The sequence below is a fragment of the Lactuca serriola genome, chromosome 6 (assembly GCF_051521515.1).
Source record: "Lactuca serriola cultivar US96UC23 chromosome 6, Lser_US96UC23_V15, whole genome shotgun sequence".
Lineage (NCBI taxonomy): Eukaryota > Viridiplantae > Streptophyta > Magnoliopsida > Asterales > Asteraceae > Lactuca > Lactuca serriola.
The window spans coordinates 124,934,594-124,956,903 of record NC_136413.1 but is presented as its reverse complement, the minus strand read 5'-3'; positions in this window follow the sequence as shown (position 1 = coordinate 124,956,903).

Here is a 22,310-nt window from a genome sequence, read left to right as displayed (position 1 = left end):
CCACATGATTACCGACACGTATCCGCTCTTCAATCCTTCCGATCTCCGCTCCCGTTAGCTTAACGGCCTTCCGGCCGCCTTCCAGACCCTCAAAACGGCTTAACAGAAGTTAATTATCGACTAAATTAGGTTAGAAGTCGAATCCCCCCCCCCTCTGGTTAGCTGATAATCGCTTTTTATAACCCTTGTAACCGACTTACGTACGCTGGACGTAAGTCGTATTATGCTGGGCGTACTGAGGATCAATGCGCGATGAGGAAATCCGGATACAAGCAGTTACGCTGGGCGTAAGTCGTTTTTGCTATTACGCTTAGCGTACATGTAAATTACGCAGGGCGTAATTGGAATTTTTCAGCATTTTCATTCTTTTAGCTTCTAAACCTGATTTCCACTCCAGTCTTTTCTTTTGTGCTCTATGGACAACTAATAGCTGCAAATCATAATTCAAAGCATCATAAGTACTTTTTAGTTCTAAAGAGAATAATAAAGGCTAAAATATTAAGATAGAATGCATAAAAATATATATAAAAACACACAATCAAAATACCCCACACTTAGCCTTTGCTTGCCCCCAAGCAAATTTACTTTTATTTTACCAATATCGCACTAAACAATCCGTTTCAAACTCAGCCATTATGCCAAAACCTCAACGCATGCATTTGTGTCTAAATTTTGTCCTAAGGACCCCCCTAATTCTATATACTCACAATCCTCATAAACACTCGTCCACTTCTTTTGAACAATGCTCATTTTATGCATCCCTCCGAATCCATCCCCAGAAAGCTTTCTTAACCTCAAGGTATTTTTGGTCAAGCAACCCAAGCATACATAATCTAGAAAATTACAATTTTTGATAACACAATGGAGCTCTTTGAATTCTTCACTTCTTTGATAATATGATCTTGATTTCTTTGAATTCATCACCTTCTTCGATTTTTGGTATCTTCAACTTTTTGAATCTTCGGAATTTTGATCTTTTGATCTTCGCTTTAAAAGCTCCAAAATTCTTACAACTTTTCTTGTAATTCTCTCTTCTTTTTTTCTTTTTTCTTTTAAACATGTATCTCACTTTATTTTCACTCAAAACCCTACATGCTTAAGCAGGGGCGCTCAACTTCAACCTTTATTGGTTAGAGTATTAGTTTTCCTGGATACATTTTAGGTACAGGCTGCTAAACGTATTGCATCCTTCAAAGTATGCGAAGTTGTGTTTTTGCTCCATGATTTCAATAAAATAAGGGAGGCCACAAATGCACTATAACGTATATTGGCTCAACTAAACATTTGAGTTCTCATCGGATCATCTCATACAATATTAACAAAATTTTAAATTATCACTAGATTCTTCTAAAGTAAACTATTATTTCAATTTTATAAAAATTTTTAAGTTTTCCTAAATCTAGCAATTTAAAACTATTATTTCAGTTTTTAATTTACTTTTATCGACCCCCTACCCCACACTTATTTCATACAATGTCCTCATTGTATGCATAAAACTAATTAAGCACATAAAAAAGGAGAAAAAGGAACCGACTCCCCTAGGGTAGTTGTGGCGAGATCAAATGGGGCTACTACAAGTTGCTCCAAATATTGTTGAAAGACTAGAAACTGGAACTGCCGCTTCTAAATTTTCAAGAACGCGGACTTCTAAGATGTGGTGCAAAGATTGAAAATAATTGCAATATATAGTAACCATGACATGGTAAAGTGTCGACCACGTCGTCTCGTCAAGAATGGTAGTCTCTTCTTGTGATAAAAACTCCCCCACGACATAGGAAAGTGTCAACCATGTCGTGGCAGCCGGGATGATATTTCTACCGCGCGTCGAAATAAAACTCTATGGTATGGGAACAACTCGTTCATATCATAAGAGTCAAAATATAGTAAAAATGCCACTCTTCTAAATAATGTATCACGAAATCAATATGCACCCCAAACTTATGAAAAATCGTGGGTCTTGACTATAATCTTCGAACTCTCACACGACTCTCTCTAGCAACAGTTGGACCTAGCTGCTGAACTTACTGCTAGCTTTCTAAGGGCGAAAATTCTGCAAAGATCTAAACAACCAAAGAGAATCAACACGGAAAACAAAAGTGTCAAAAAAATAAAACAACCTAAATTAAACTTATATACATACCAAATAAAAAAAACTAAATACTAATACTAAGCAAATAAAAATAAACTAAAATAACACAAAAAGATAAAAAGGATAAACTAAATCACTCGTGACTGGAATTGTGAAGGAAAAGGAACCGAGTACTGAAACCCCTGGTGGGCAAAGAATGCGGTCAATGCATCCCCGTGTGCAACGTACTCACCCAGGCTCTGAACTCCCTCGTCAATGCGGTCAATGCGCTGAGCCAGGTAACGCATATCAATCTCCAGCTCAGGTCCCTGCTGCACTCCCCGAGGAGAAGATCTACGCCGCTGGACCCATCTCGGCTGTGGCTCGACTACACCTTCCTCGTCCGCAACGTCATCTGGTCGTACCCGTAAGACACCATCCTCGCCCCGCTCAAGTACATGCATCGAATCCAATAATTGAAGGCTCATCGGCCTCATATCATGAAACACCATCGATCTCGTAATATCATGCGTCAATAGCTGATAGGATCGAGCTAATTGCGTGATAAACTGCCTTCCGCAAATCGGGCTATCCACCCGAAGTCCCCTGGCCCTCCTACCCAAATAAGTGGCTAAAGCAACTGGAAGGTTCAGGCGCCTCCCTAGAGTAACAAGTGCCCATAAAAAATACAAGTTTGTCGAAGGCACTCTCTTACTGTTCTTATGGTGCGTGAGAGATACGGAAATCAAATGGTGCAGCAGTCTATATGTCGTAGACCGAATCATCCTCCCCCGTGCAGTAGATGGTGTATATACTCCCCCAGTAATCTCGGACCAAAAAGTGTTTTCATTGTAGTCATCTGGCTGGCCCATGAGACAATCAGCAAGGAATGCCGGGAAGTGGACAATCATCGTCTCGTCTGCTGTATATATCCTAACACGAGTGGCAAGCTCAATTGCACTGCACTCCCGACTCACACCACCCAGTCTGAAGGAAAAGGCTGTCCTATAGTCAGGTGTCTTCCTAGGATCATAGGAAATTGTAGCATAAAACTCCAGCAAAAATTCCCGATAAACAGGCTCCTGGATCCTGAACAATCTTGCCCATCTCTGACATACGAACAATGGCACGCCACTCGCGTCCAAGTGCGTGTATTGCAAAAAATCCTGGATCAGCGCAGCAAGTCCAGTCTGGGTCGCCAATTCCCAGTCGAATAAAGGTACTATGTTGATCTCCTTAGTGAGCAGCAGATTCAAATTGTTGACATATCGGTCCCGCGTTGCATTATTTAGAGTTTGCAGAAATTGTAAGAAACGGTGATCGGTCACGTCCTCGGGTGGGTTGGTCCTTTGAGTTCTTCGGGCCATAATCTGCACAAATAAACACCTAACACAAAACCCAACAAAATAATTCCAGCATTAACAAATTTAGACTGAAAATAATGGTCATTGGGCATGACTGTACGCTGGGCGTACATCCAACATACGCTGGGCATACATCCAGATTCACGAAACTGTCCCCCTGCTTGCTCTAAAGTCATAAAATACACGGGTATACCCGCAGGAGTATTCTACATGACATTAAAAAATGGGGTATTTTCCAAGTCATATGTCGAAGAATGCGTAAGAGCCCCTGTTTGTTCTAAAGTCATAACCCATATCAAAGTTTTCAGATTAAGCACATACACAAACAATAAACAATCCAGGGGTCAAACACATGGGGGGGGGGGCATACACAAGTTATTCATCTAGAATGCTATGCGTTCGCTCAAATCCTCGAATCGAATGTTCATACACAAGTTTAAAGGCCAAATGAAGTTCAAGGGTTTAGTCTATTGGTCCGAATTGGTGTATTAAACAACAGATTCATGCAATCGACCCCAATTGACGAAGGGTATAAACCCTAGAATTCTATTTAGGCTAAATGAAGCTAATACCACTAATTTAAACACAAATTAACGTGATATGGCTTCCGAATGACATACCTAGTGTCGAATTCTACAAGAAAAGAAGAAGAATCGAAGATTTTGTGGGAGAACTTGGCCGTCACACTGCATGCGTGTGCGAAGGAAGAGAAATTGAAAGAATAACAAAAAAAGTCAAAGGGTAAGAAAGATATAACCGGTCGTCGATTTACGTTGGGCGTAAATTCACATGTACGCGGGGCGTACCTCCAACTCCGAAAAGAAGCATCCGCGATCAAAGGTTCATTACGCTTGGCGTAATGTAAATTACGTTGGGCGTAATTTTAACTGAAATATTTCCTTTTCCTTATTTGAAATTCCTTTTCCTACTAATAAATTTGGGAAATTCTAAATATTAAAATTTTAATTGCCTCACGATGAGTGACATAAAAAATGAGACATCATGATCAATTGTCTTTGTCGAAATCAAACAGCAATAGTTGATTAAAACCCTTGCACGCAAGAAATGGTTTGTGAAAACAACAACTTTCGGGACCCGTTAGAATATTTCGTTTGTTTTCTTCATAGCTTTAACTAAAAGTAGAACAGCAAGAGCTCGGTCTTCTACCTAACCACCACAATACGCCTTGCTATACTACGCCCCATGGATTGAGTTGGACAAATCAACAAAATAGTAGGCTAAGCAGGTCAAGAATTCCCTAATCGCTTGCATTCTCGAAACCCATGCAAAAGGTAAAACCAAGCAATGTGTATGATCCCAAATTCCTGCAATTAACAACAAGAACCTTCCCGACAAGTGAAATGATATCATTGAAAATAAAACTAAAAGAAAAATAAAAACTAACTAAAAACAAATAACGAATAATCAAATAAACTAAATTAATTAAAATTCATTCCCCGGCAACGACGCCAAAAACTTGATGTGCATGAAAGTACCCACTAATTTTAATATTTATAACCTAACAAACTTATACTAACTATGCACTTATAGGCAGTGTAGCTAGTCAGATTACAGTATAGCTTAGGTAAGTCGGGTGTCGATCACAGGGAACGGTAGTGAATTAATTTAAAATATTTGATTATAGGTTACAGAACACACGAAAGGAATAAAGAAATGGTTATTAAATCTCAAACGAACAATTAATTAACAAATCACGATAAACTAACAGGAAAGAAAATCTCTTCAGGTACTTTGGTTTAGATAAATTACACCTTAAAAGCATAGACAATTGCATACACAAATTCATTTATTCATGTTCACCGATTCCTAAAATGATTAGATTCGCATTCACTATTACTAATCCTTTAGCAAACAAGTTAATTCAAATAGTCATTAGTTGATTAAACTAACATGCTTCCTAGTGTTCAGTTCCTATCAAGCAAGACTTGTAAATATAGTTAATCAAATTGGTCGTTCGATTAACCTCTTGTTGATGGTCATCAAACAAGGCTCACACGTTAACTTATTTATTTCCAAGTTAATCCTAGGTCCACGTTCGCTATTCCTAGACTTATAATCTTGATGGTCATCAAAGTTTTAAGACACAGGCAATCAAGCAGATGTTCATACAACTTAATTTACTTGACAATTAACAGCAAATAATTATCATTAACACATAAGGATCTTTTTACAAGCTTGGCAAGATAAAATAAACATAAACAAACAATTCAATATAGCAATTAGTCCAATAATCAAGGTTTCATTCAATCATAAACACAAAGTAAAAGGTTTTTACACCCAAATCAGAAACTAAATACATAATAGTAACATAGTGGAATGCTAAACATGGTCACATTAACAACCCACATGATTACCGACACGTATCCGCTCTCCAATCCTTCTGATCTCCGCTCCCGTTAGCTTAATCGCCCGGCCGCCTTCTAGACCCTCAAAACGGCTTAACAGAAGTTAATTATTGACTAAATTAGGTTAGAAGTCAAATCTCCCCCTCTGGTTAGCTGATAATCGCTTTTTATAACCCTTGTAACTGACTTACATACGCTGGGCGTAAGTCGTATTACGTTGGGCGTACTGAGGATCAATGCGCGATGAGGAAATATGGATGCAAGCAGTTATGCTGGGCGTAAGTCGTTTTTGCTATTATGTTTAGCGTACATGTAAATTACGCAGGGCGTAATTGGAATTTTTCAGCATTTTCATTCATTTAGCTTCTAAACCCGATTTTCGCTCCAGTCTTTTCTTTTGTGCTCTATGGACAACTAATAGCTGCAAATCATAATTCAAAGCATTATAAGTACTTTTTAGCTCTAAAGAGAATAATAAAGGCTAAAATATTAAGATATAATGCATAAAAATATATATAAAAATACACATATCACTTCCTAACTCAATAATAAAAGTTAGAAAAGTTAGATTACAGAAATGTAAGGAAAGTAAATAGTAGAAAGTTTATATCAATAAGCATTAAACAAGTAGGCACTTAGTTGAATCGTAACATGGTTTGCATGCAAACAAAAATTAGCATATGATGAACAACATAAGCGAAGAGGGACTCGGTTTAAGTATCAGTAAGATAACTTGAGATATAGAGATGAAAGATCTTATATTGATAAGCTCTACATTTGTAAGTAAGCATGAAATGGGAAGATCTTATAGTGATTGGAATGAAGAATTTAGGATTTGTTTGAGACTGATCAAACGATCCCGAGCTCTGGAAAGCCTTTTTCACCAAGGTTTATCTCTTGAAATTCCTCAGTGATAGTTTGAACATAATCAAACGGAGGAAAATCAAACTTATGAGCAAGAATAGGATGAATATATGCGTCTATCTTTCCAAAGTCACATACGAGGGCCTTAAGGAATTCATATGCCCTATCAAAATAGATCTTCATCTTGGGATACTTTTATGCCTTTAGTTGGAACACTCGAGCAATCATGAAAATATCTTTAGGATTCATACATACAAATTTTGCTTGTGATATGCCATAATCACATCCCCTCCGAGACAAAGTGTGTTAAAAGAATTAACTCTTCATAAATTTCTAACCTTGTAATTAACTATCCCTTCAGGTTTTTTGCTTAAAAAGATGTCTTTAAATTTTCCACCATGTTTAGCATGGAAAAGGTTTAGTCGCTCAAACTCCATGGGGAGCCTTCTATCTTTGGGAATGGTGATCTCAAAAGATTGAAATACTGGGATGTATTTGGAGTTTGGAGAGATTAGAGTATCCCAGTAGCCATCTGAAGGAGGTTCTGCATATGTAAGAAATGGAATATAATCAGAGTCCAGGAGTCTTCAGGTAGGGTTTACCCATGAATTGATTAGGGATTCAATAAAGGTAGTATCAAGCCCTTATACTCTCCAGATTTCATTCGCAAATTTCGCAACCCTCCAGTCTTGTTTCTTTTGAGTCGTAGCTGGGGAGTCATCGGAGTGATTTGATGACATATATTCCTCTAGATTCTGTGGGTGAGGAGCAGTTTAATTTCAAGGAGAACAATGAGGTGTTGAATGTCGAGGAGAACCTAGATGAGTTGGATCTTTGAGGTGCTCTGAAGAGGGTAGATCCTGAGGAATAGTGATGGAATGTTTATCAGAGTGAGTCTTTGACTTGGACGATTTAGAATATGAAACCTTTTCAACCCTTATTCGCTTGTTCTGATCACCTGTCCCCTTTTGAGGAAGTAGGGTCCACCTACTCCTCAAACCAATGCTTCAAGTCATCCAACTTTTGAAAAGTTGTGTTGAACTGCATTTCCATCTAGTCACACACTACCTTGTTATTAGAAATCTTGCGGTAAAAAAGTGTTTGATAAATCCCTTTGGTAAGAAGAAGGATTTCATCGACACTTTATTTGACTATTAAGGATCGCCCAACCCTTTGCTTGTTTCTTGAAGAACCGAAGCCCTGATTCATAAGTAGTGTTTGTTTCATCGATGAGCTACTTGGATTTGCTTTCTTAAGCCTGCAGGGTTTGTTGATGTTTGGTCTTGAGTTCTTTTACCTCTTCGATAAGACCTTGTGCCTTGGAGAGAAATTCCTTATGATCCAGAGTTTGCTGATTATCAAGTTGTCTGATCCCCATTTCTATGTGTAGAAGTGTCCTCTGTGTAGTGAGTTTCTCTCTAGTTTCCAAAACATTGGTTCGATCACATATAAACTATAGAGTGGGGGTTTCAGTGATCTGAAGTGTGTAGAAGAGATTGCAGCCAAAATTCGATCAACTTTGGACTGAAAATTGAGGAATTATTTTTGAGGCACAACTAATTTGTACTTCTTCTTCTGTTTGGGCTTAGAGGTTGAATGTTGGGAACCACTGGATTCTACTTCATCAAGTACCATGATGAAGTCATCGGACGAGAGAGGTTGTTGGTCTTCATCATTGTTCTTATAATCCAAGCTAAAGGTTGGTGCAGAGCTGATTTCAATCATAGTTTTGTCTTCATTGGAGTCATGCTCTTTAGTGTTTAGGGGATAAGGTTTTGAAGTACCAACAATATATTCCTTATCTTGAACCTTTTGCAATGTGTTTTCCATTTCAGACATCAATTGTTGAATTGTGATGATATCATGCACCATTTTAGCATTATTAAAAATAGTGTCCTAATACATAGCCACACGAGGAAGAGATTATTCCTTCTGCCGTTGTTGCTGAACTTGTTGAGCTCTTGTTACCTAAAGATCCCTTTTGAAGGCTTCAAAGTTTCTTATCCCAGATTATGTTGTTGGGCGATAGCGAGACCATGAGTCATCTAAGGCATATCCGTTAAATCCTTATCGCACCGAGGTGTCTCTCGGGTTCATGGATCCTTTCATATTGGTGCTCACCATGCGTAGACCGCTTGAATGTAATATTAGCGGTACAAAATTTCCAAAGCTTCCTCGGTTTCCTTGGTCTAAAACCAAATCTGTCCTCGACTCTGTTCCTTCTAGGGCCTCTGTAAAAGGACCATGCAGTGTAACTGGTGTTTGTTGTGTTTGTGTGACATGAAAGAGAATGGACTTCAGCTCCTTGGGAGATAGAAATTGTAGATGTGAAGCCTTGGAGACCTTAGGGCAAATACTGACATCCGGATCCACTTGGGATTTTGATTGGGTTTGTCTCCATGTTTTAATGAAACTGATATGCCTTTTGTATCAGAGAGGTTAGATTGGGTTGCTTCAGGTGAGTCAACGTTGACTTTAATGGCTGCAGGAGTCTGTTAAGAGACTCCAACATCTGTCGTATTTTGCTTTTGGCCATGACTTGGGGTAAGTTTCAACTTCTTTCTTCAAAACACATCTGCAAAATCCAAAGACTCATTTTAACTATAATCAATCACATTAACTGGAGGATAATGAGCTTTGGATGGAGAAAGTTAAACCTAAGGAATGGACTTTGTGGGAGTGGCTTTTATTTTCTTTGAAGCACCCGCACCCTTGGATATAACATTTGTGGGTGCTCGTTTGACATCCATGGATTTAACCCTTTTAGGCTTAGGCTTTGGGTCTTGGACTCTGGTTGACTGAGGAGGGCTTGGAGAGGTAGAGAAGAATGGGGAAGTACCGCTCGTATCCACAATGTGGCCAACCACCAAAAGTGTAGTGAGTCCAACAATTTGAAGAATATGAAAGGGAAGACGTCTAGTAGGACCGAAGATAAATTGGTGTTTGAATGGAATGTAACTTTTGAGATCTCTTGCAGAGAAGAGATTGGTGTAATCGCCAAGATTGCGTTTTGTGTATTTAGGGCACCTTTGCAAATGTATTGAAGAAAATCCTCCAGAGGATGTGCACGTAGTTCACTCGGTTGCCTGTGAAGATGCTCCAAAAAATGTCAATAAGAGGCTTGCCTATATTGTCTGTTCCTCCAGTTCTTACTGATAAGAACCTGATCACGTAATGACACACATTTTGCCAAACAACAGGGTATTTTTCTATCTTGAACCCAGAAACTCCTTTAAGCCTTGCTTGATACCCCATCTGGTACAGTGTGGAAAAGACGTCGCAATAAATGGGACAGCGGAACTCCATTGATGGTAAAACCCTTAAATTGATGGCCTCCAAAAATAAATTCTTTGGTCAGAACAACCATAGACTCGTTGACTAATCAGAGATGGATTTATTGAGGTTTTTCGAGTGGCCTAAAAGCAAAGAAGGCGCACTTGAACAAAATGTCTTGAGGAACAGCTTCAATGAATGAATCAAAAGCACCAAAAAGAGGATGAGTAGGAAGAAACTTGATCATGATCTTGATAGAGTCACTGTAGCTTTTATGATCGTCGAAGATGCCTCTATAGTTACTTGCTGCAATGGAAGGAGTTAAATCCTTGACTGTTGACCTAGATCCAGTGGGTTTAGCAGAGCAAGATGCCTTAGATTGCTTCGGTGAGATTTCAGATTTCACCATGGTTGCAGAAAAAGGTTCTGAAGAACTTGCACGAAAAGTGTTTTTGCAAGATGGTGAAGAAAGAGAAAATCGTTTGTAAGAGTTCAAAAAGCGTAAAGCTTTCTTGTGGAAGAAGATGGATTTTTATACATCTGGATTTCAAATTTAGTTAACATCAGTTTAATTACGGTTGATCAAACAAAAACCTTTGGGTGTTTTTACCATTAATAGTTAAAATTAAATTAAAAAGGTTTTCCGGTAAAAGAGGAGCATTTAATGAGTTTGAAGGTGCATGACGATGCGTTGTACAATCATGGCGCGAAAATGGTTGCAGCCGTTAAATAAAGTGGGGAAGTGGAATGGAGGTGACCCCAACAGTTGCTTTATATAAGTGGTTCAGTGAAAAAGATTTTGAAAAAGGATTTCATCTTAGGAAAAACAATTTATTTATCCTTTATCCAAAAATAAGCCTAATTGAGAAAAGTATTTTAAAAGGTAACTAAATTTTTATATGCGACAAATTGAATGTTGACAAATGTTTCAACTTCATTAAGTAGCACATAATGAATTTTAATGTGTCAGAGCAATGATTACTTTGGGTTGTTTGATGCGTCTGTAGGAGATGATACTGAATAGTAACTTATTCATAGAGGTTAGAATTACAAATAAATAAAGATACATGAGGAGTATATAGATCATAAATGGCTTCAGTAAACCGAGTATACCTATGAGCAACCTATGAAGTATGTACTACATTAGTTATTCTAGAAAAGGATAAGATGAGTAAAATACTTCAAGAATTTGTTATGATAAAAACAAAAGAAGCAATTTACTCACACATGAAGATTATAAGGTCTTCGGTAGTTATCCTTTCAAGAAGAACTGAGGATTTGGATTCATCATCCGTAACATTTCCAAAAATCCATTATGTTTTGTAGAGTCGAGTACCTTTGTGAAAACATCAACTATTTCCTCATGAGTTGGGACAAAGATGAGTTTAATGTTACCTTTGAGGATATGGTCCTTAATGAAGTGATACCGTAGCTCTATGTGTTTCGTCTTTGAGTGATGAATAGGATTGTGTGAAATGACTATTTCACTCTCTGAATAACAATAGATAGGTACCCGTAACATCCTATACCCATAGTCTAAAAGGTGTGTCTTAATCCAGAGGACATGAGAGCAGCAACTGGCTACGACCATATATTCAGCCTTTGTAGTTGAGAGTGAAACACAATTACGTTTCCTTGAGGACCAACTTACTAATCTTCTATTAAGAAACTGATATCCTCCCGAAGTTCTCTTCCTATCAAGTCTGCATCCTGCATGGTCTGCGTCAGTGATAACCTGCAGACTGAAGTCATTTCCCACTGGGTACCAAAGACCCAAGGCCTTACTCCCATTGAGATACCTAAAGATCTGCTTGACTGCGATCAAGTGGGATACTATGGTGTAACAACCCGTTATTTTCTATTTTGTAAAAATAAACATAAGTCAAACATATCAAATTAAAGTCAAACTTATTGATTTTTTTTAATTTAATAAAGGTAAATTAATAATTTTGATATGTATAAACATTGTGTAAAAATGTGGTAAAGTTTGGAAGTGAAATTACTCTAAACCGAGAAGCCTCGCATGAGAAGCTTCCCAACCGCAAACCTTTGCAATTCCCTTCTTTTCGGATAGTTAGCCTCGAACCCCAAACTGAAGGCAGCAAACCATGTTTACGGCTGCAAAATCCTCGAAATGCAAACACGTTTTTGGCTATGAACCTCGGACCAAAAAAAAAGCGAGACCGACTCCACAGCTTTACCTCCTCGGGGTTTCAACAGCCTTATCTTCTTGGTATGAGTTCCCAACCAAGAACTCCTTCCTCGGTATGTGTTTACAGCCGAAAACCCACCCCTATATATATAAGGTGTCCGAAATTACCTGTCATTCTTACACATTCAGCCGAAAACTCCAACATTTCTCTTAAGGAATCCAACCGAAAACACCCCTCTTCTCTCAAGAACATGCGAAGCCTCCCCTCTCCTCTCAAGAACATACGAAAATCACTGGATTCTTCTTATAATCTTAAAAGTATCAACTATTGATCTTGTTTTCATTTCAAAAATACCTTCCAATCTTCAAGTGTTGGGCCAAAAACTCATAAAAACACTAGTTTTCACGAAGAACTCGAAGAACGCGAAGAACATGAAGAACACGAGAAACAACCATACACTATACTAATGATTATTGTAAGTCTTTTTACAATAATTAAGTGTTGTTTTTCACTTTAAACTTCATTAGATTATCTAATTTATATTTAATTTTATATTAATATAAATTAGGATTCGATCTTATCACGAGCTTTAACTTGTGGATTTAGCACTGTTATGTCGTATCCACAACCGGAAACTCACAAAAGGTGTGTTCATACCCCTACATTTTTAATATTTTTCACTGTATTAGGGGCGGAATACAAGTCTAACACAAGAATATTATGTTTACAATCAAAGAATTTCTAAACATTTCAAAAGCAACTTTAAATTACTGAAACTCTTTTAAATATTGTCAAACTTTTTTAAAAGTTTTAAAAACTCTTTTAAACTTATATTTTAACTAAATTATATTTATATATATATATATATATATATATATATATATATATATATATATTTATCTAAATAAGATTTAAAGGGATTAGGACTAATAATTCACTTTTTTCCTTTTCCTTGTTTGGATGTGGGCTTAGGGTAGAATAATTTGTCCGAATGTCGATTATATTTTAATTATATATATATATATATATATATATATATATATATATATATATATATATATATATATATAAGTTATTTCAATCAGATTCATTTTCCCTATGTAACATGTCTATGTAACATGTCGAGCAAAGAGGATACCTTCATGGATATTACATATGAAACAGAAGACACACAAAAATTATAATAGGTATAATTTATGAAACTCTCAAACTATTTTCACTAATCAGTTATACAAAGTTTAATAGTATACTCTCGTACAAAAACTTTACATTCAAGTATATTAGAAAAGGAAACATACTATCGGTTCATTTCTTTCAAATTGACTTTACATCATTATTATGTACATAATCGTTAATATGGTTTTTGTGTGACAATATTCATTTGCTTATTCATTTAGGCAATACTATTAAATTCATGATATTATAACCAGAATCTCCAGACATTGGGCGAGACAAATGTGTATAGATCTATACGGGATTGACAAACCCGCACTCAGACTGTTAGCTATAGTTTGGCTGGTATGCTTACGAGTGATGAATGTCTTTAACAGTTCGGGCGCCTACAAAGCGTCATATCAGACCATCTAGTCATAACATGGTTATAATAACTCACAAAAAGATATGAACAAATACGATTAGTGTATAATTAATTAAACCAAAGGGTACGAATACAAAGTAATGGTTTTACAATAACACGATTTATAGTATTACATTATAATTTACAATTAAAGCTGGTGGAGCCAGACACACTCACTTTATAGGGTTTTGAAAGAGTATAATTAAAGAACTTGGAAAACATAAAAAATACAGAAAATATTTTTTTTATAGTTTTATTGAATTAAATCTATGTTACACTACTTTATAGTAGAACAACACTTATGCAGAACGCTTTTATGGTATTAAAACTACTTTTGGTTATATTAGAAAATATTGGATTTTCTGGAACAATAAACATGATTACTATTACAAGAAACAAACAATAAACTTCTAAATATAAATACTTATGAACTCACCAACTTAAAGGTTGATACCCTCTTTTCAAAAAACTTGTATTCGCAGGGAACCAGTAGACAAGTACCTCCCCGGGATTTTGAGAAGACGGAGCAATATAGAGTCTTGTCTTCTATCTTTTGTTACATAACTTTTAAAGTCATATATACAATGACTGAATACATATGTAAAACTTATACTTTATTAATACAATGGTTGTTGTACTTTGATTACTATGACGCATGTGTTGTGATACTTAACATGAAGTCATCCACCCCCAGACGTCTCCGCCGCTCTGGTTTGCGGGTGTGACAAATTGGTATCAGAGGATACATAGTACCTTCGGTTCTAGACTTGATCAGAGAAGTGCTCTTATCGCTTGTCATTAAATAGCAAAATTGGTCATCAAATTCAACACGATGGCCTGCTTTACATAGTTGACCAGCACTTATGAGATTGTCTTTAAGGCCTTCTACATAAGCAACCTTTTGAATAGAGAAGTTTCTCGTAGTAAGAACACCATAACCTCAGATTATCCCAATCGTATTGTTCCCGAATGTGACATTTCCACCGTTGCAAATTAGCCTGAAGTCTGGAAGGTATTCTAAACTTTCTGTCATGTACAAGGAGCAGGCACTGTCGATTAACCATTCTTATTCTTGTTCCTCCTTGCATAAGGCCTGAAAATTACATGGTTAGTTTAGGCATCTAAACTAGTTTGGAGCCTGGAAAAAATGATGAATTTCTGATTGATGCATGAATCGAGCTTGCAGGGACTGGTTTCGTGTCAACTTTTAATCCTAGTCCTGGGTGTTTGTGAGTTTTTGGAGTGTTGCGTTTTTTTGAAAAGTTACGAGGTTTTTGAAAAGGGTCAGTTTTGACATGAGATAACCTTTTCTGACAACTACATTGACATTGACAAGCTGAAATTTTGTCTTTTGTTTGGTTAGCGGGCGGAAGGATGAGGTAGATTTGTGACTGGTCCGAGGTTGGTAGAATCTGACATTTGAGCTGTTGGGATTTGAAAAAGTTCTTTTCGAAAAAGATTTAGCACGTGTAAATTCTTTGGACCTTTTTCTAGGATTTGGTAAAATGCCCTTCCACTTGTTGAAATTTTGATGGGACTTTAAAAGTGTTGGAGTGGGTAAGATACTTTTCCATTTTAGATCATCTAAGGAATAGATTTGAAAACCATTGCTTCGAAAAGGCCTTTCTTTCTTTTGGGTTGTGTCAGATGAGTTAGGAATGGATGTTGAAACTATACATTCCTTTTTGCATGTTTTCTTGATGGGAGAGTTTTTTGAAAAATAGTGAGCAAAAACAAACTTTTCTGGACTCTTAGATTTTGGAAATCTGAGATGTCTTTTATTTTTAGAAAAGGTTTGGCGATTTGTACCTCGGGATAGAATATCCTTCTTGAAAGCCTTATTTGCTAATGTTTTTGGAGAACCGTGGTTATTAGTGTTCAACTGTGGTTTCCTGGAAACCTTTGAAAAGTTTTGACAATGAGGGCTTGACTCATCAGAACTTGAAGATTCAGTGCTTTGAGAGCATTGACCTACTTCAAAGTTTTCTATGGGTAGTTCATGGTGAATTGGTTGAAGAGTCACAAAGCTTTTTATTGTGGGCTGTGGTAAGGAAGACTTAGCTACCGTAGCGTAATTCTAAGTTGTGACTTCAGTGGGACTTTTCTGAGGATCATGACTACATTGAGAGGCACTGCGGTCTGAGGATAAAGGTGGAAAGTCATGTGAGACTTCGGGAATTACTATGACAATTTCTTCATCAACAACAGATGAGGGCTGAGAAATTGAGTTGATCGTGCCACAGGTAGGAGTTTGATCACTTGTGTGACCGAAAACCTCAGACACAATTTCCTCAATGACATAATAATTACTTAGGTTATGAAGTCTACCGAAGTGGGTTCTGATATCTTCGAGAAAAGTCTTGTCATTGACTGGGAAATGAAATTCTCGGTCCGGTGGAACATACAGTCGATCTTTGTTTAACCAGGGTGAGGAATCCTTTGCGGTAGGATATCCATTGGACCAACCCCAATTGCATGTATTGTCCATAGTTCCATTATTAACCAAATTTTCAATAGCCTCACTTTCACTGAACAGTTTTTCAATTAATAGATTTAAGCGTACAATCTCAATTTGAGCTAAATCTCTTTGGTTCAAAGCTATCTCTAGTTGTGTTTCAGTAAACATTCTTGCATCTTTTTCTAACTCTAAATCCTTTTCTAACATGGTCATTTTGAGTCTTTTGTTGTCCAATCGTCCTCTTACATGAAACATCTCTTGGGAAGCTATGTTCTTCTCATCTAAGGCTTTGTTGTAGTCTGTAAGGACGGCAACACATGTGTCATTAAGTTTGTCTATGAAGGGTTGACAGTCATGCAAGTTATAGTTTAGAGTTTGAATCATGAGTTTTACATGTTCAACGATGCTTAGAGTTCCATCTTTTGCCATGTAGCAGTAGTTCTATTCTAGCTTTGTAGATCCATCATCATCAGCAGTTGCTAGCATGCATATTTTGCCTTTTCCTTTGATATTGCTGACGGTTTTTTCTTCATCTCCGGATGACCAAACTTAATGGTCTCTTTAGACATGGGCCACGTATGCCCTAGCCTTTTCCTTTTCCTCCAATTCTTGAGCCATTCTAATTTAGAATGCTCTGTCTTTCACCACATTTGCTTTGCAATCCTTTGCAAAATTATTCTCTTTGTTGCACTTGTGACATATTACAACATCACTTTTGTCTTCTGAGGGGGTATCGGAGTTAGAGGTTTGAATGGACTGTAGTGCCACCTTTGGTTGAGTGTTTTAAGATTGCGGTGGTGGGTGAGAACTTTTAGGATAATGAGAGTGATTGTTTTGTGGGTTGAAGTTATGGTTGAAAGGAGGTTTTTTGAATTGTTGATTATTGTGAAAAGAGGGAGGTGGTAGTCGATTGAACTGTTTGCTAACAAGAGAAATAGCCTTCTTAAATTCTTCTTCATCATCATACGTTGAGTCGGCTTCGTACGAATGCGATGTAGTATCATACGAGGGAGAGTAAGATTGATTATGAAGAGCTTGTCCTACAAGAGCAAGTGGTCCTCCGAAGTCAGCACAGTCTTTGAGTACGGTTGATTCTTGTGCATGCAGTTCCCCATTGAGCTTGTAGAGAGACAGGGAATGAATCTTTCTATCTCCTTGTACTATCATCTTAGCAGTAGTCCAATGTCTTCCCAAATCGTTCAGAAATTGGAGGTTTGTTTCATGGTTACTGTAGATGGTTCCGGCATTTGATAACTTAGTGACTATTAGATTGAATCTTTTGAAGGAGTCTTCTAAACTTTCGCCAGTATGCGCTTTGAAGTTGTTGAATTCATTGAGTGCAGTTGTGAGCTTCTTATCTTGAGCTTCTTCTGAGCCTTCGTACAAATTATTGAGAACATCCCAGATCTCTTTTGCTGATTTATAGTTTATGATAATGTCGAAGTTGTCAGGAGCAACTCCACAAGAGATTTCATAAAAAGCAACAACATCATTTTCCATCTTATCGAGATCATCTTTGGTGGGATGGTTCATGACTGGTTGTCCTCCTCCTAGTCTGGATATGGCGCCATCAGTTTGAACTGGTGTAAGAACAGGGACATATGGTCCTTCTTCAACAGATCGCCATATATCTCTACCAAGTTTCCTTATGTATCTTTCCATTCTCTAAGACCAGTGATGGTATTCATTTGCCACTAATATTGGAGATCAATTTGAACCACCAACATTATTGGAAACATTCAGAGATAGTGCTTGTGCCATTTTTTGTTCCTTTTTTTGTTTTAAGAAATGAGCTTCAGTGGTATAGACGGCCCTTTGAAAATCAGAGTTTTGTTTTTCAAAAAGCAACCACTATGGCTCTGATACCAATTGTTAAGAGAAAAACTTGAGACACACTTGAACAAACGTTAGAATAAGTATAGTTGTGGAATAGTTAATCTCAAAGGATCAAAAAGCTCAATAATAATAAGTTAACGAATTAGACAGTTAGATAGTTAGTTGCGGAAATGTAAGGAAATATAAATGACAATAGGTGATATATCAAGTAAACACATAAGTAGATTCATAACATGGAATGCATTCAAGCCAAATTAGTGAGTGAGATCAAGCTTAGTGATAAAGTCACGAATGACTTGCTCCGAAGAGGAATAATATTAAATTATGTTCTAGATGATTTTGAGAGTAAGAAGAGATATGAGATGCGTAATAGAGAGACGTAATAGATAGACTTAAAGATTGTTCAGATTGATATGTTTAACCGTGAAAGAATGAGCTCTATATATAGAGACTCAAGAATTAGATTTGATCAACTCTCTAAGAGTAGTCATGCAAGGCATACTGGACAATAGAGAGTATTACAGAAAAGTAGATAGAATTAAACTAAGTAAAGTAAGTAAGACCACAGTTGGATAGATGACTTCAGATGAGGCTGCTAATGAGAGCTTGACTGCGAATCCTTGAGGGCTGCGGTAGACGAAGTTTAAGAGGGTTACTTCCATGATTCAACATTATCTTAATTTTGTTCCATGACATGTGTTTTTATCGTGTCATATATTGATGTTAGGAAAAACAAAAAACAACATGATGGTTTGACTTATTTTGTTTTAGGATTATTTGGCGTCGCTAACCGAATAAAATTGAGCTTATTTCATTCGGTTTTCGTTAATTACTTTTATTTTGGTTGAACTAAATAATCAGTCAACTATAATTTTTATATTATTATTATAAATTATCATTAACTTTTCATTTTCTAGATTAGTTATTAAATTTTTTTATTTAACTTGGTACTTTAATAACTAATAATAAAACTATTTTTGTTTTTTGTGTTGTATATATTATTTAGTATTACATGAATTCAACATATACCTTTTAGTGAAATAAAATTTTAAGGTTTTGCTCAAATGAAATTTTATTTGATTTAACCACTAAATGGAAAGAGAATAAACGGAAATGGAATAACACATAACACAAAAATAATATAACTAAATTTTTTTGAGTTTGCTTGCGTTAAATTTTAAGATGTCAAAAAGCCGATTAATTATAAAACTGATTTAAGCGATTGAATCACATCCTGTCATTGATTGATACCTTACAAAACAGAAACAAAGGCCAAAACCATGAAAGCTAACCAACAACCAAGACCTAGAACAATCTGTAACAAAAAAATCAAAGGAACTGCAACTATCCATCGCCAGACTCCCCACGTATTAGATCCAGAATCATCATTCATTTGAACGGTCTTTAGAATAGACGTCCAAGTGTTGTCGTTAACCTCCACTCCAGATTGCATCAACAGATGGGACTTTTTGTTCTCAATCGACTTGAACTTTATGTTGGCCTCCAAATCTACCACAAAATCGATCACTTTAACTGGACCATAAAGGGAAACATGGGTCTCACCCAGTCTCCTTCGTTGTTCAGTCTTTGAAAACAAGTCTTGAACCACCACAGATGCTTGGATATGTTTAACCTCCCCTTGCCCTTGATAAAAGCCTTGAATGGCACATTGTCCGATGGTAACCTTACTTTCTATTGATTTGGTTGGTGGCAAATAACTGATGGTGAGATTTAGAGGATCCTCGTAGTAAATGCCTATCCACGAGTTCTCATTCTGGATTCTCAGGTTCAAATAGGTTGCGGTGGTGTTTCTAAGCGAAACAACATTAAAATTGTCAAGGTAAATGGTGGGACGGTTGCGGGATAGAAGCAGGACTGTAAACCAAAAGGTAATACAAAGTACACATGATTGCATGTATTTGGCGATGTGCATAACTTCAGAGGCCATCAGGAAGTTTAAAGAGAAGACGAGGGGAAAGTTAATGATAATTGAAACAAATCATTTGTTTTCTTTATATACCAATAATTGACTAACATACAGCCATAAATCGGTGTGTTTAATAAAGATATAGAGTAAACTATAAAGTTTAATCCTTAGACTATATGCAGGCCCATACATTTTGCATCCTTAATTTAAAACACCCAAAAGAGTCGCTATACTATTTCAGTCATAGAAAATAATCATTCATGTAAGTGGTTTCTTTCAAACTATTTGTTAAGTTGTACATGACAATTATCAAAGGGGTAAAACTATATTTTCACACTATCTTTATACTAATTTTTCATCTTCTTGAACGTCGAAGTTTCAAAATCAAAATCAAATACGTATATAGATTTAGAATTATAATATTGAAAATTATATAGATTTAAATTTATACCATTTCAAAATCAAAATCAAATACGTATACCATTTGCGTTTGATACGTTTGGATTATTCGCACCAGATGCGGTAGAGCTTCTTAATAGAGTACAACAAATTATGCATTGCAATGGTATATCCCCTATTTCTATGAATATAGTCTTTAAAAGATTGAACTTTGCTATACAAAAAGGTTTAGCGGCGCAGCTTGTTGCCCGTTTGACATCTAACTTGTTGTACGATGATAATTAAATTTAGAAGTTATCATATTGAAAAACAAAAAAATCAAAACCATTACTAATGCTGAATGTAATTGGTAAACACAAAAATATGAATACGAGAGAATCCAAGGACACTTTTTGTAACAAAGAAAATTACTTGGAAGTTCTACTACGAACGTTTCGTATGAATCTCTTAATCTCATATATATATATATATATATATATATATATATATATATGATTGGTAGATAATGATTCCTCCGTTCTTAATCTTTTTTTTTTCAATTGAACCTTTATATATATATATATATATATATATATATATATATATATATATATATATATATATATATATATATATATAGAGAGAGAGAGAGAGAGAGAGAGAAAGAAAGATAAAAGCATAAAAGACACAGTGGTAAAGTTGTAAATATGATAAAATAACCTTCAATTGCACATAAGTAACTATGGATAATTAGATAATAGTTCAAATTCATTCCTAATCCATAGTTCATCATCCAAATTTCTCCAACCTTAAAAAATCATCCAGATTTCTTCAATTAAACGCTCAATCAACATCATCCAGCGTTAATTAATCATCGATGTTTATCAATAACACGTTTATCAACATCATTCAACAGTAGACAACAAAAGTTCATTTTTGGTTCTATCAATCCAACATTCAATTCTACTTGAATACGAGCATATCTTCAACATATGCGATTAATTATACTCCCAACGTCATTAGATCAACATCATCGATAATCAACAATAGATCCACCTCATATCATACATTTAACATCAAATCAAACAAAACTTCAAAATTAAGGTTAGAAAAACATCAAATCATTTATTTTTTGAAAAATTTCATATAATTCTCTATCAGTCTACTATTTTGTAAAATTTAAATAGTCAATGTATCATGTTTTTAACATTTTAAAAAAGCTAACTTGTATGCACTTCAAGTGTTTGATGAAATGCATGAACTAAATTACTACGTTACATTCATATATTAATATGGTTTCACACCTTATTCAGTTTATGATTATTAAAACACAAAACAAATGTAAGTCTTAATGTCATTTATATGTGAATAACATACAAAAAAATATATCTATTTCTGAATACACCTTGTAATATTCATATATTAATATATTGTGTAATATTCACATATGAATATACCATCTAATATTCATCGGTGAATACAACATCTAATATTCACAAGTGAATAAACTATGTAATATTCACAAGTAAATGTATCGTCTAATATTTAAATATAAATATATACTATATAATATTGATATGAGAATACATTATGTAATATTCATGAATGAATATATACTATGTAATATTTAAATATGAATATGATGTGTAATCTTCACAAGTAAATATACTGTATAATATTCACATGTGGTTATACCTTCATTTATGAATATACCATGTGATAATTAGAATGTGATAAATCGCTATTACGATGAACTAACAATATATTTTTATTAACATTTTATAGGTATTCACATGTTTGTCAGGAATGGTTATAAATCAATTGATGAATAACATTTCAATCAATGGTAGGCTCATATCTCAATAGTTGACAATTGGTTGACATAAATAAGTAGATATTATTGACGAAGACATTATATTTTTATACTCATGTGTAAATGTTATACAATGTAATACATTCTTCATTTTGATCGTGTTAAATTCAAATGTAAATGATATTATTAACCGATACAATGTTGTTTGCATCAGTATAATGTAAAATTAATATG